The 14,344-nt window shown below is 41.6% G+C and overlaps 1 protein-coding gene across 3 annotated transcripts in view; it reads left to right on the top strand.

The window, feature by feature from the left end:
* Positions 1–14,344, top strand: part of mpp2b (MAGUK p55 scaffold protein 2b) — a 539,799-nt gene that overhangs the window by 156,662 nt on the left and 368,793 nt on the right. The window lies entirely within an intron of this gene.

Genomic DNA, 14,344 nt, shown 5'->3' with positions numbered 1-14,344 from the left:
TTCCCAACTTCTCAGAAATACTGGAGATAAAGAGAACAAAGAACAGAACAGCTTGGGAACAGGCCTTTCAGCCCTCATCAGTCGCATTAATCCTTTCTGCAATAATTTCATTTGACTTTTGTTCTACAAAACAGATGCAGTAATCTAGACACAATATTCCAGTGGCACAATCTTACCAGGAAATTCCTGCTGACTATTGTCATAGGTCACCAATCATTCTTCAAGAATTTGAGAGAATTACTGTGACACATCATCTCAGATCAAATGAAGTTTCTCTTCCCTTCCCAGTTCAAGCTGCCTTTGATGGGAAATGAACGCAAACACCTCCTGAATTAGTACTTTGAGTCGATTAAATATTGTAACCATGTGTGGCTAAAGTGTGCTTTGGAAGCCTGAAGTAAACTGATACAATGTGAGATGGCTTGTATGAAATTCAATTATTTGTTGTGTAGAGTTGGCAGGGAAAGTTCACTGATGCAGTGCAGTGGATAATTTCACACAGCTAGCAGAATTATTGGGAAATAAATTTGCAAACTTATGCATTTGCGCTGAGAGCAAATGAGCTTAGTCATTTGAGGTAATAGGTTTGTGGATATGTGACTTCTTATTTGGCTAGGAAGTATACAGGGATGCTTTTGAAGAAATATAACATGCATTTTGATCTACAAAAGGTTTGATTTTCACAGGACCTGCTGAGAAATGTGAATTCCTAAGTATTAAGAATTTATGCATGCAATTTCACAGTATTGATGATCTATTAAAATTATGTTAGATATTTCTATGGAGTTCAAAGACTGACCAATGATATCAAAAATAAATCTTCTCAAAAAGCTAGTTTGTGTCAGTTTGTGAGTGTCCAAAAATGCCTATAAATGAACATTTTAAGTGCAGTTAGAATCTTGCAACTGCATTCACAAATTTCCATAACTCCCAAATGAACAATTAAATAAACAGACGAATTCAGAGCAGGAGTAGGGCATTTGATCCTGTTCTGCCATTCAATAGGTTCATGGCTGAGTTGAATGTAACTTCAAATCTGCATGCCTGTCTACCCTGATAACCTTTCACCCCATGACTAACAAGAATCTATTTATCTCTGCCTGAAAATTATTCAAGCATTCCAGGGAGAGGCTGAATAGGCTGGAGCTTTTTTCCCCTGGAACGTTAGCAGCTGAGGGGTGAAGAGGTTTGTAAAATCATTAGGGGCATAGATAGGGTGAAGTGCCAAGATCTTTTCCCAGGCCAATAACAAGGAGCAAAGAAAATTTACAGCCCAGGAACAGGCCCTTCAGCCCTTGAAGCCTGTGCCAATCCAAATCCACTGTCTAAATCTATCGCCCAATTCCTAAGGATCTGTATCCCTCTGCTCCCCACCTACTCATGCATCTGTCCATTTGCACCTTAAATGAACTACTGTGCCTGCTGCTACTACCTCTGCTGGCAATGCATTCCAGGCACCTAACACCCTCTACGTAAAGTACTTTCCACGTGTCTTCCGCCAAAATTGGGAGAGTTGTCTCACCGACTAGTCAAGCAACAGCCTAACATTGTCATACTCACAGAATAATACCTTATAGACAATGTCATACCATGTCTCACCATTCCCACATAAGTCATGTCCTACCACCAGGATAGGCCCAGCAAAGATGGTAGGCATGCTTGGTGTTGCTCCTGGCATGCCCTCCTGTACTCTATTTTGATTCAGAGTTGATTCCCTAGTTTGATGCCAATGTAGAATGGGGATTATGCTGGGAGATGAGTTGAAGTATGATTCTGCTGCTCTTAATAGCCCACAGCACTGCTAGATTGGTATATAGTCAAGGGGGAGGTGCCAGGGAGTTCCCAACATTGACTTTGGATCTCATGAAGTCTCATGGCATCAGGTCAAACAGGGGCAAAAAAAACTTCCTGCTGACTACTATACGTCGTCTTCCCTTGGCTGATGAATCAGTGCTACTCCATGTTGAATAACACTTGGATGAATCGCTGAGCATGGCAAGGTCACAGAATGTACTCTGGGTGAGGGATTTCAATGTCCATGACCAGGAATGCCTCAGCAGCAGTACTACTGATCGAGCTGGTTGAGACCTAAAGGACATAGCAGCCAGACTGGGTCTGCGGCAAGTGGTGAGGTAGCCAACAAGAGGGGAAAAACATACTCAAACTCATCCTTATTAGTCTGCCAGTTGCAAATACATCTATCTTTGACAGTATTGGGAAAAGCGACCATTTTCACATTTAAGATACCCTCCATTGTGCTGTGCGGCACTATCACCATGCTAAATGGGATAGTCTTCAAAGAAATCTAGTGGTGCTGTGGGCCATTAAGAGCAGCAGAATCATACTTCAACTCATGTCCCAGCATAATCCCTATTCTACATTGGCATCAAACTAGAGTATCAACTCTGAATCAAAATAGAGTACAGGAGGGCATGCCAGGAGCAGCACCAGGCATGCCTAAAAGTGAGGTTACTTCCATATAGAACATAGAACATCACAGTGCAGTACATACTATTTGGCCCTCAATGTTGCGCTGCCCTGTGAAACCAATCTGAAGCCCATCTAACCTGCACTATTCCATTCTCATCCATTTTTCTATCCAATGACCATTTACATGCCCATAAATTTGGCAAATTTACAACTGTTGCAGCCAGTACATTCCATGCCCCTACTACTCTCTGAGTAAAGAAACTACCTCTGACATCTGTCCTATATCTATTACCTCTCAATTTAAAGCTATGTCCCCTCGTGCTAGCCATCACCATCTGAGGAAAAAGGCTCTCACTGTCCGCCTGATCTAACCCTCTGATTATTTTATATGTCTCAAGTAAGTCACCTCTCAACTTTCTTCTCTGTAACGAAAACAGCCTCAAATCCCTCAACCTTTCCTCGTAAGACCTTCCCTCCAAGCCAGGCATATCCTAGTAAATCTCTTCTAAACCCTTTCCAGAACTTCCACATCCTTCCTATAATGCGGTGACCAGAACTACGCGCAACACTCCAAATGTGGCCGCACCGGAGTTTTGTACAGCTGCAGCATGACCTCATGGTTCCGAAACTCGATCTCTCTACTACTAACAGCTAACACAACATATTGGCTTTTTAACAGCCCTATTCAACCTGGGAGGCAACTTTGAAGGATCTATGTACATGGACATCGCTATCTCTCTGCTCATCTACATTACCAAGAATCTTACCATTCACCCAGTACTCTGCATTCCTGTTACACCTTCCAAAGTGAATCACCTCACGCTCTTCTGCATTAATCTCCATTTTCCACCTCTCGCCCCAGCTCTGCAGCTTATCTATGGCCCTCCGTAACCTACATTGTCCTTCGGCACTATCCACAACTGTACCGACCTTAGTGTCATCCATAAATTTACTAACCCATACTTCTACATGCTCATCCAGATGGTTTATAAAAATGACAAACAGCAGTGGAGCCAAAACAGAGCCTTGCGGTATACCACTAGTAACTGACTCCAGGATGAACATTTCCCATCACCCATCACCCTCTGTCTTCTTTCGGCTAGCCAATTTCTGATCCAAACAGCTAAATCCATTGCATTTCAAGTAATTTAAACAGCAGGTGATAGACAGAGATAAGTGACTCTACAAACTATAGATCAGATCTAAGCTCTTCAGTTTTGTGGAGAATCAAACAATTCACTGTGGGAGGAGAGTGCACTAACATTCTCATCCTTAATAATGGAGGAGTCTATACATCAGTGCAAAGGATTAAGCTAAAGCAGCCAAAGGTGTTAGATGGATTAGCCATCTCAGTCTCCTCCAGTGGTCCCCAGCCTCACTGATGCTTGTCTCCAGCCAATTCAGTTCATTTCATGTGATATCAAGATATGATTGGATGCACTGGATACTACAAAGGCTGTGGGCCCTGACAACACTCCAGCAATAAGACGGCTAAGACTGCCAACTTGTTCTCCAGAGTTTGCCAGTCCTCTAGTTAAGCTGTTCCAATACGGTTACAACACTGGTATCGACCCCATGTGGAAAATTGCCTAGGTGTGTTCTGTACACAAAAAGCAGGAGAAATTCGAGCCAGGCAATTACTGCCCCATAGTCTACTCTTGATCATCAGTAAAGTGATGGAAGAGGTCATCAACAGTTCTATCAATAACCTCCTCGCTGACTCTTATTTTGGATTCTACCAGGGCTACTCAATTCTCAACCTCATTACTGCCTTCATTTAAAGTGGTCTAGAGTCAAATTCCAGAGTTGAGGTGAGAGTGACTGTCTTTGACATCAAGGCTGCAGGTTAGTTAGTGAGGCATCAAGAGCTGTAGCAAAACAGGAATCATTGGGAATCAGGGGGCAACCTCTCTACTGGTTGGAGTCATACCTGGCATATAAAAAAAATGATTGTTGTTGGAGATCGATCATCTCAGCACCACGGCATTGCTGCAGGAATTCCTAAGGTTAATGTTCTTGGCTCAATCACCTTCAGCTGTTTCATCAATGATGATCCCTCAATCATGGGATGAAGTTGGGATGTTCGCCGATGTCTACACAATGTTCCGTATCATTCGTGACAGCTACCGAAGCAGTCCAAGTCCAAATGTAGGTTTGGGTTGACCAGCAGCAACGGGAGCCAATGGCTGAGTATTATTATCTTTTAACTGGAGACCCATGTAGCATTCTGGGGAACTGAGTTTGAATCCTACCCTAACAGATAGTGGAATTTTAATTTACTACCAATTCTGGAATTAGAAATCTAATGATGACTGCAATGTCTTTCAGAGAAGGGCATCTATCATCCTTACCTGCTCTGGCTTACATGTGATTCCTGACCCATAGCAATGTAGTTGACTCTTCATTCTCCCCGGAGAAATTTGGGATGGGCAATAAATGCTGGCCAGTCAATGAATGAATAAAAAAAATTGTACCACACAAATGCCAGGCAATCTCCAACAAAACAGAATTTAACCATCACCTCTTGACATTCAATGGCATCACCTTCACGCTCCCCACTATGAACATTCTGGGGGTTACTATTGATCAGAATTGAACTGGTCTAGTCATGTAAGTTCTGTGACCTCAAATGCAGGTTAACAACTAGGATCCTGTACTAAATAACTCACCACCTGACTCCCCAAAGCCTATCCACCATCCACAAGGTGCAAATCAGAAATATTATACAATATATCCCACTTATCTTGTTGAATGCAGCTCCAAAAACACTCAAGAAACTTGACACCATCCAGGATAAAATAGTCCGCTTGATTGGTATCACATTCGCAATCATTCAGTCCCTCCATCTACAAGATGCACTGCAAAAATTCAACAAAGCTCCTTAGATAGCACTTTTCAAACCCATGACCATTACCATCTCGAAGGACAAGGGCATGAGATGCAGACAACAGCACCACCTGCAAGTTCTCTTCAAGCCACTCACTATCCTGACTTGGAATAACACCAGTGTTACTTCAGTATTGCTGCTTCAGGATCCTAAAATTCCCTCCCTAAAGGCATTATGGGTGAACCTACATCAAAAGGCCACCAATAGGCCTCTAGTACTCTGAGACTGTCTTTCAGAAAGTACAAGTCACTGATTCATAATGAAATAACAAAGACTATACAGGAGAACAGTCCAAAACCCTCAGCCCCAACACATGTATGACATCATACAAGCTGACTGCCTCTTAGATGTGTGAGACAGATCATTGTTATTGCGTAAGGTGTTACGTCTAATTGTGATCTGGTTTGGATACAGTATGTATCATCACAGGAAGTGACATGTCTTGCTTTCTCTCTCAGTATGTGACATGGTCTTGCTTTCTCTCAGTTTCCTGGCAAGATGAATAAGATGGTTCTCAAATAAAGTTAATGCCTCAGATTCTGCAAATGTTCATTATGTGAGCAATAACAGTGCAGCTTTAAAAGCAAGATTTATGTTACAATACCACATACAACTGTAAAATTGAATATTTCAGTATTTGTGAGATTGAAAGCAGAGAATTCAGTTAGAAATTGGAGTCCAGTATGAAGATTTAACTCTCCAAAATGGTGGTTGGCATGCTTACCTTCATTTCTTAATCTTATGAGTATAGGAGTTGGGAAGTCATGTTGAGGTTGTACAGGCCTCTTCTGGAATATTGTGTCCAGTTCGGTTCACCCAGTTATAGGAAGGATATTGTTAAGCTGCAGAGAGTTCAGAAGAGATTAAACAGGATGTTACCAGGTATGGAAAGTCTGAGTTATAAAGAAAGACTATATAGGCAGGGACTTTGTTCTACTGGAGTGTAGGGAGTTGAAAGGTGACCTGATAGAAGTTCATAAAATTAATGGGGGAGCTGATAGGTGTCTTTTCCCTAGGGTGGGGGATTTCAAGATTAGGGAGCACATTTTTAAAGTGAGAGGAAAGAGATTTTAAAAAGACATGAGAGGCAAACATTTTGACAGAGGGTGGTTCGATGTGGAATGAACTTCCTGAGGAAGTGATGAATGTGGGCACAATTACAATGTTTAAAAGACATTTGCATAAGTATATGAAAAGGAAAGGTTTGCATGGATATGGGCCAGGAGCAGGTGGGAGTGGTTTAATTTGGAATTATGTTTGGCATGGACTGGCTGGACCGTAGGGTCTTTTTCTGTGCTATATGACTCTGAGTATGACTTCTTCGGCATATCATTGAAAGCAACACCATTCTTCCCAATAATTCTGACAAGTCTTTTATGTCAGGTGGTCCATGGATGGGTGAATAAGTTTGATACATTCGCCTGTACCTGTGTTTTTGTTTTTGCTGCTGTTTACCTATTATTTACTTATCAATGCTACTTAACCATGTGATCTTCCTGTATTGCTCGCAAGACAAAGCTTCTCACAGTGCCTTGGTGCACGTGACAATAAATTCAATTCAATTCAGTAAGTCTATGCTAAAATGAAGTTGAGATGCTTTTCCTCTTTTGAAATTTTCCACACTGTGATTCTCTGGTGTGAACAATGAAGGTTCAGAGAAGCTAACAAGGGAATAAAAAGTAGAGAACTGTAACAAACATTCATAAATGTAACAGAATGGACAATTGATCCTGTCCGAATTCATCTATAGCCTCTGTTGACCTGCCCTTATCTGTGCAATTACATCAATCCCCATAGTCTGAATTCCCAGCATGCACCACTGAGCCTTTCTAACCGAGATATGATTGATCAATCTCAACAATAGCAAAAGAATTCTCTGACTGATGGAACACTTGCCTTTGAATTTTCTGTGCACATATTGATTCTGACATGAGGGCTTTCAGTACTATGTGCTGAAGTACCTAACAGCACATATCCTATTTCAGCGTAGACTTGTGCTGACAATTACATTTTTTTTCAGCATATGTACCATATAAAAAAACAACTGGTGGCTATTTTGCTTTGCACTTCTTTAAATGACTTTTCACAAACGCTATCTTTAATTTATTGTACATATCATTCAAAGTATTAGATTAGTACATTTTCTTGCCATGATGAGTACCTCATTTTACATTGATGTTGTATGCTTTCCAAGTTATTGAGTTAACAACAAGAATTATAAATTCATAGTGTTTTCGGCACCAAAAAAAGGCCAATCTACCCATCCTGTCAATCATTCATCTACTCCAGAATCTGTTTTTCCCAGCGTTTGGTCTATAGTTTTGTATGCAATGGTGTTTCAACTCTTCATCTAAATACCTCTTTGATGTCTTGATGGTTCCTACTTCTATGACCCTTTCAGACAGTGATTATTCTCTGGGGGAAATTAAATTCCTCAAATCCTCTCCAAACTTCCTGCTCATTATCTTTAAATCTGTGTCACCCAATTGTTGAGCCCTCTATTGGGGGAGAGTGTTTCATTCTATCTACTATGTCTACGTCCCTCAGGACTTTGAGAGCCTTAATCAGATTTGCCCTCAGCCTCCTTTAGTCTAGGGAAAACCTCAGCCTGTCTCGTCTGTCTTCAGAGAGAAATCACTGCAGCTCAGGCAACTTCCTGAGGAATGTCTTCTGCATCCTTGCTAGTGCAAGCATAACTTCCTATAGTGTGGCAACCAGTACTCGACACAGTACTCCAGCTGTGACCTAAGTAACATTATATACAGCTCTGTTATACCTTATTTCTTTTGTATTCAGTGCCTTGACTAAGAAAGCCAAGTATCCCAAATGCATTCTTAACCACCTTACCTATCCGTCCTCCTGCTTACAAGGATTTCTGGGCGTACACACTAATGTCCCTCTGATCTTCTGCACTTCTTAGGGTCCTAACAATCAACGTGCATTTCCTTGCTTTGTTAATCCTTCCAAAATGCATCACCTTGAACTTTTTTCAAGATAAAATTCAATTTGCCAATCGTCAGTCCATCTGACCAGCCTGACTAGATCACCCTGTAGTCTAAAGCTTTCCTTCTCACTATTTGCCATACTTCCGATTTTCATGCCATTAGCAAACTTACAGATCATACCTTTTGATATTCACATCTATATCATGAAAGTGCACACCAAAAGTAAGAGACCCAGCACTGAACCTTGTGGTATGCCATTTGACATAGGCTTCCTGTGACAAAAACACTCTTGAACCATTGCCCCCTGATTCCAGCAACTAAGCTAATTTTGGATACAATTTACCAAATGCTTTGGGCCCCACAAGTTCTTAGGATCTTAATCAGTCTCCAACGTGACGACAAAGAACAAAGAAAATTTACAGCCTAGGAACAGGCCCTTCACCCTCCAAGCCTACTTTCTCAAAAGCTTTACTTAAGTCCATGGTGACTACTTCAAATGTACTGCCCTCATTTACGCAGCTAGTCACCACCTTGAAAAATTCAAACTGGTAAGAAATTATCCCCCTGACAAAGCCATTCTGATTATACTTGCTTAATCTTTGCTTCTCCAAGTTGAGATTAATTCTGTTCCTCTGTATTCTTTTCAATAGTTTCACTACCTCTGAAATTAAACTCACTGGCTCATAGTGGTTTGTTTTATCCCTACCAGCCTTCTGGCAAGACTCCTTGCATTAAAATAAATGCAATCGAACCTTGCCTTGCTTCCTTGAATCTTAACTTCTCTATATTTACGTTTCCTCCTAGACTGACTTGGATCATTTCCTCCACTTGTCTTTGCATCACCCCCTACTATACTCTGCTCTGCATCCCATCCCCTGTCAAATTAGTTTAAAGCCTTACCAACAATAAAATAATTTTAGATGAACTGATATTAGTTTGATATCCAGTGTTTATATCCAGTATGAGACCATCTCCAACCATCTCTTATCTAGTTTTAGATACTTCATCTGCAGAGTTCTAATCATGGGTTATCACTGCTGAAGGTATATTTAAAATCTGTGTTCACTGAAGTGATGCAAATAAGTTGTAACAGAGACAAAGTCTTATTTTAAATGCTTTAGCTTGGGACTCAATAAAACCGAGTTGCAGTGTTTTTCTTAACTCTCCAGCAAGTCTACTTAGCATGAAGGTGCAATAAAGTCGAATGTTATCAGTGGAGAATAATGAATTACGAACCTCTGGTGTGGAGTTGCTGCATAAGGTTATCTCTGTAGCTGTCACCTGTGTTCAAAGTCAATGAAAAGGCTTCTTTCTCGGGAGCCAGTCAGACATTGAATCTGTAGATTGAGCTTATAGCTGTAAGTAATGTCTGTATAGTACAACCTAATTAATCTTTTAATATTGCTTGATTCATAAATACAGGTGGACTACATTGGTTCAAGAAGACAGCTTGCCATCTCTTCAAGGGCAATTAGGATGGGCAACAAATGCTGGTCTTGTCAGCGATGCCCATACCCCATGAAAATAAAATCAAATGCTACAAGCTCTCAGGAATGATTGACAAAGCACTAACACAGTTTTCTTTAAAATAAATTGTCAAATTCTTTCCAGTAAATTACCTCTAGATGATTAGGAAGGACTCAGCATTGCTGTTTTGATAGAAACTCGATGAGTATTTCAGCTTAAGAAGTATTCAGTGTTTCTGGATCAAAAATGTAGATTGATACTACAGAAATATAGTCTATATTTATTTTCCATCTGGAATAAAAACATTTTGGACACAATTAATCATTTTTTTTGTTTGGTCTAATTAGTAATCATGATGTGGATGCTTTAACTGGATTTATTCTAAGAATTACTTTGAAGATAACTTGATTGTGGGCCAACTGTGTGTCCAATTCATAAATTCTCTCGCTACAACACTAAAGTCCTGTCTGGGCAAATGAAACCCAATCAACAATGATGGTGTGGTTCTGGAGATGAAACACACACTGTGGCTTCACAAACAGCAACATTTGAAAAATCACAGCAAATATTCAAGAAGAAAGTAGTAAATGTTAAGTTACACTGTCTTTTATAGCATTTAGGCAGAACCAGGCATAACAATAGAGCTACTGAACCATCCTAATGCAACTCAAGGTAGTTTTTGTATAAAATCCAATAATAAGACATCAGCACAAAAACAGACCATTTAGTCCAATTGGGCTCTATTGGCATTTAAATTAAATTAGATTCCCCACAGTATGGAAACAGGCCCTTCGGCCCAACCAGTCCACACCAACCCTCCGAAGAGCAATCCACCCAGAACCATTTCCCTTTGACTAATGCACCCAATGCTATGGGCCATTTAGCATGGCCAATGCACCTGACCTGCACATGTTTGGACTGTGGGAGGAAACTGGAGCACCGGAGAAAACCCACACAGACACGGGGAGAATGTGCAAACTCCATACAGTCGCCTGAGGCTGGAATCAAACCTGGGTCCCTGGTGCTGTGAGGTAGCGGTGGTATCTACTGAGCCACCGTGCCACCCCAAAACATATGCTCTATTTATGTCTCCTATACCCCACCCCACTGCATCTCAACCTCTCAGCAGGTCCTTCTATTCCGATACCTTATCTAGATTTTAGCAAAATGCATTATTACAATCTCTTCCAATGCAGCCTAACTTGGAAATATATTGTTATTATTTCGTTGTTGGTGGGTCAAAATCTTAGCATTTTCACTTAGGATTATAGGAGCACCATCATTACATGATGTTCAAGAAAGTAACACATTCACAAGTGCTGTTAGAAATGGGTAACATATGCTGATCTTTTCTAAGATGCCCATATCTTGTCATGTCATTTAAAAAGAAAATTCATGCCAGTTACTCCTTAGTCCACTTTCCTATGGATAAAGATACTTTTCCTGAGTTCCCCATTGGATTTCGAAGTGAGCCAGAGCTGCATTTTCTTCCCCGGGAAGAAAGCATCTCACAGTTTAATCCATCATGATGTACTGGAAGTGTTTTTAGTCCCAGAGAAATACTAGTAAAACCTGTGAATGACACACGGTGGTTTAACTCATCTTGTACTCTTCAAATTGGAACTCTAGGATGATATTCATTCTCAAGTACTACTGTCTTTTCGGCAAACAAATATGTTTCAATAATTTATTGTTTTTGGAATTTGAGTAATTGGAAGCGGTTTTCTGTTTGCCAATGTTATCTAATTCCTATTCTTCAGTTCTCTTCCTGAAGAAAGGCCTAATCCATAGCTCCATAGTAAACAAGGCAAGTTTGAAAGCCATTCCAGCCAGAATAGGGATTGACCTCCCCTGTTGGCACCATTCTTCTCTACACCAACTGCCAGCTAACTCAGACAAATGCCCCTTGCCCCTCAACAACCCCCCTCCTCCGGCAAGGAATCCAAGTTGCTGTGCCAATGTGTACACTTGCAGGCATATTATCGTCCTGAGCTTTGAGTAGAGATGGCGAAGATTTCAATTTCATAGAACATAGAACATAGAAAAATACAGTGCAGTACAGGCCCTTTGGCCCTCGATGTTGCGCCGATCCAAGCCCACCTAACCAACAGTAGCCCACTATCCTCCATATGCCTATCCAATGCCTGTTTAAATGCCCATAAAGAGGGAGAGTCCACCACTGCTACTGGCAGGGCATTCCATGAACTCACGACTCCCTGAGTAAAGAATCTACCCCTAACATCTGTCCTATACCTACCACCCCTTAATTTAAAGCTATGCCCCCTCGTAATAGCTGACTCCCTACGTGGAAATTGGTTCTCATGGTTAACTCTATCTAAACCCCTAATCATCTTGTACACCTCTATCAAGTCACCCCTAAACCTTCTTTTCTCCAATGAAAACAGCCCCAAGTGCCTCAGCCTTTCCTCATACGATCTTCCTACCATACCAGGCAACATCCTGGTAAACCTCCTCTGCACCCATTCCAGTGCCTCCACATCCTTCCTATAGTATGGCGACCAAAACTGCACACGATACTCCAGATGCGGCCGCACCAGAGTCTTATACAACTGCAACATGACCTCAGGACTCCGGAACTCAATTCCTCTACCAATAAAAGCCAGTACGCCACATGCCTTCTTCACCGCACTATTTACCTGGGTGGCAACTTTCAGAGATCTGTGTACATGGACACCAAGATTCCAATTCCTTATTAAACCACGGCTCCCTCACACGACCCTTTCCTCCTTGCCTGACAGGTACATACTTATCAAGGACACTCAATAGTTGCTCCTTGAACAAGTTCCACATATCAATTGCGCCCTTCCCTTGAAGCCTACTTTTCCAAGCATCCTAAGTCGTGCCTCACCGCATCATAATTTCCCTGCCCCCAGCTATAACTCTTGCCCTGCAGTGCACACTTATCCCTCTCCATCACTAGAGTAAAAGTCATCGAATTGTGGTCACTGTCCCCAAAGTGCTCACCTACCTCCAATTCTAACACCTGGCCTGGTTCGTTACCCAGAACCAAATCCAGTATGACCTCACCTCTTGTTGGCCTGTCTACATATTGTGTCAGAAAACACATTGGACAAACACCGACCCATCTAACGAACTCGAGCTATAGCTTTCCCAGTCAATATCTGGAAAGTTAAAGCCCCCCTTAACAACCACTCTATTACTTTCTCTCTTCTCCTGAATCATCCTCACAATCCTTTCTTCTCCATCTCTAGGACTATTAGGAGGCCTGTAGAAAACTCCTAACAGGGTGACCTCACCTTTCCTATTCCTAACCTCAGCCCAAACTACCTCAGATGGCGAGTCTTCATCCATCGTCCTTTCCACTGCTGTAATACTATCTTTGATAAGCAATGCCACACCTCCCCCTCTTTTACCCCCACCTCTGATCCTACTAAAACACTTAAACCCTGGAACCTGCAACAGACAATCCTGTCCCTGTTCTACCCATGTCTCCGTAATAGCCACAACATCGAAATCCCAGGTACCAACCCACGCTGCAAGTTCACCTACCTTATTTCGTATACTTCTTGCATTGAAGTATACACACTTCAAGCCACTTTCCTGTTTACAGGCACCCTCCTTTGAGATTGATGCCATGGTCCTAACCTCCCTACACTCCAGGTCCTGCACCCTAAAGCTACAGTCTAGGTTCCCATGCCCCTGCAGAGTTAGTTTAAACCCCCCCCAAGAGCACTAGCAAACCTCCCCCCAAGGATACTGGTGCCCCTCAGGTTCAGGTGTAGACCATCCTGTTTATAGAGGTCCCACCTTCCACAGAAAGAACCCCAGTTATCCAGATAAAACCCCAGTTATCCAGATAAGAACCCCAGTTATCCAGATAGAACCCCAGTTATCCAGATAGAACTCCAGTTATCCAGATAGAACCTTTCTTTCTATCATGTTTCATCACATGCCTGAGCAAGGATCTCTCCTTCTCTTACCACCTTGGAAAGGTTTACATTTTCATACCCGACCTTGGCTGCCTCATGGCAACACCATCCTTTACTTGCAAGCCTTGGATCAGGATTGGAACCTGGAGCCTCTGGCTTAGAGGCAGGGATATTACCCACTATGGTACAAACCCTTCTGTGACAAAATATACAGATTCTTAAAATTGCACCATTAGATAAAAAAAGGAACAAATGAACATCACACGCAGGGAACATTTTGTGTGACTACACTTTTACATTAAACTTATACATGCTACTTGAATTCAGTTGTCTAATTGCTTCATTTAACGAATAATCAACACCTATGTTAAAGCTTTTTAAAATAGCACACAGAGAACTTTTGCATAAGTATCTTAGCAAGAGCAAAACGATTGACACCGCAAATTCACTCTCAAAACTTGAATCATATTCGACCGCATCAACCAGTTTGCCAGCTGAAGGAGAGCCCCTGTTTGGATGACGTGTAAGTGAACTGCAATTTGGAACAATAAAAATCAGGAGACAAAAGCTCGTTCAAAGTTCTTGCTTATCTTCAATGTGACTTTTTAGCGATAAATTCCACATGCAGTATTTAACAGACTGAAACTGGAAAATGCAATCAGTCAACCCCCGTGGAGAGACAGCAAGATAATATTTCGAGTCAA

This window comes from Chiloscyllium plagiosum, unplaced genomic scaffold (genome assembly GCF_037043375.1).
Source record: "Chiloscyllium plagiosum isolate Xiang-an unplaced genomic scaffold, Cpla_swu_hap1 HiC_scaffold_32, whole genome shotgun sequence".
Classification (NCBI taxonomy): domain Eukaryota; kingdom Metazoa; phylum Chordata; class Chondrichthyes; order Orectolobiformes; family Hemiscylliidae; genus Chiloscyllium; species Chiloscyllium plagiosum.
The sequence above is the reverse complement of the archived record's forward strand: the minus strand, read 5'-3'. Positions and strand labels throughout refer to the sequence as shown.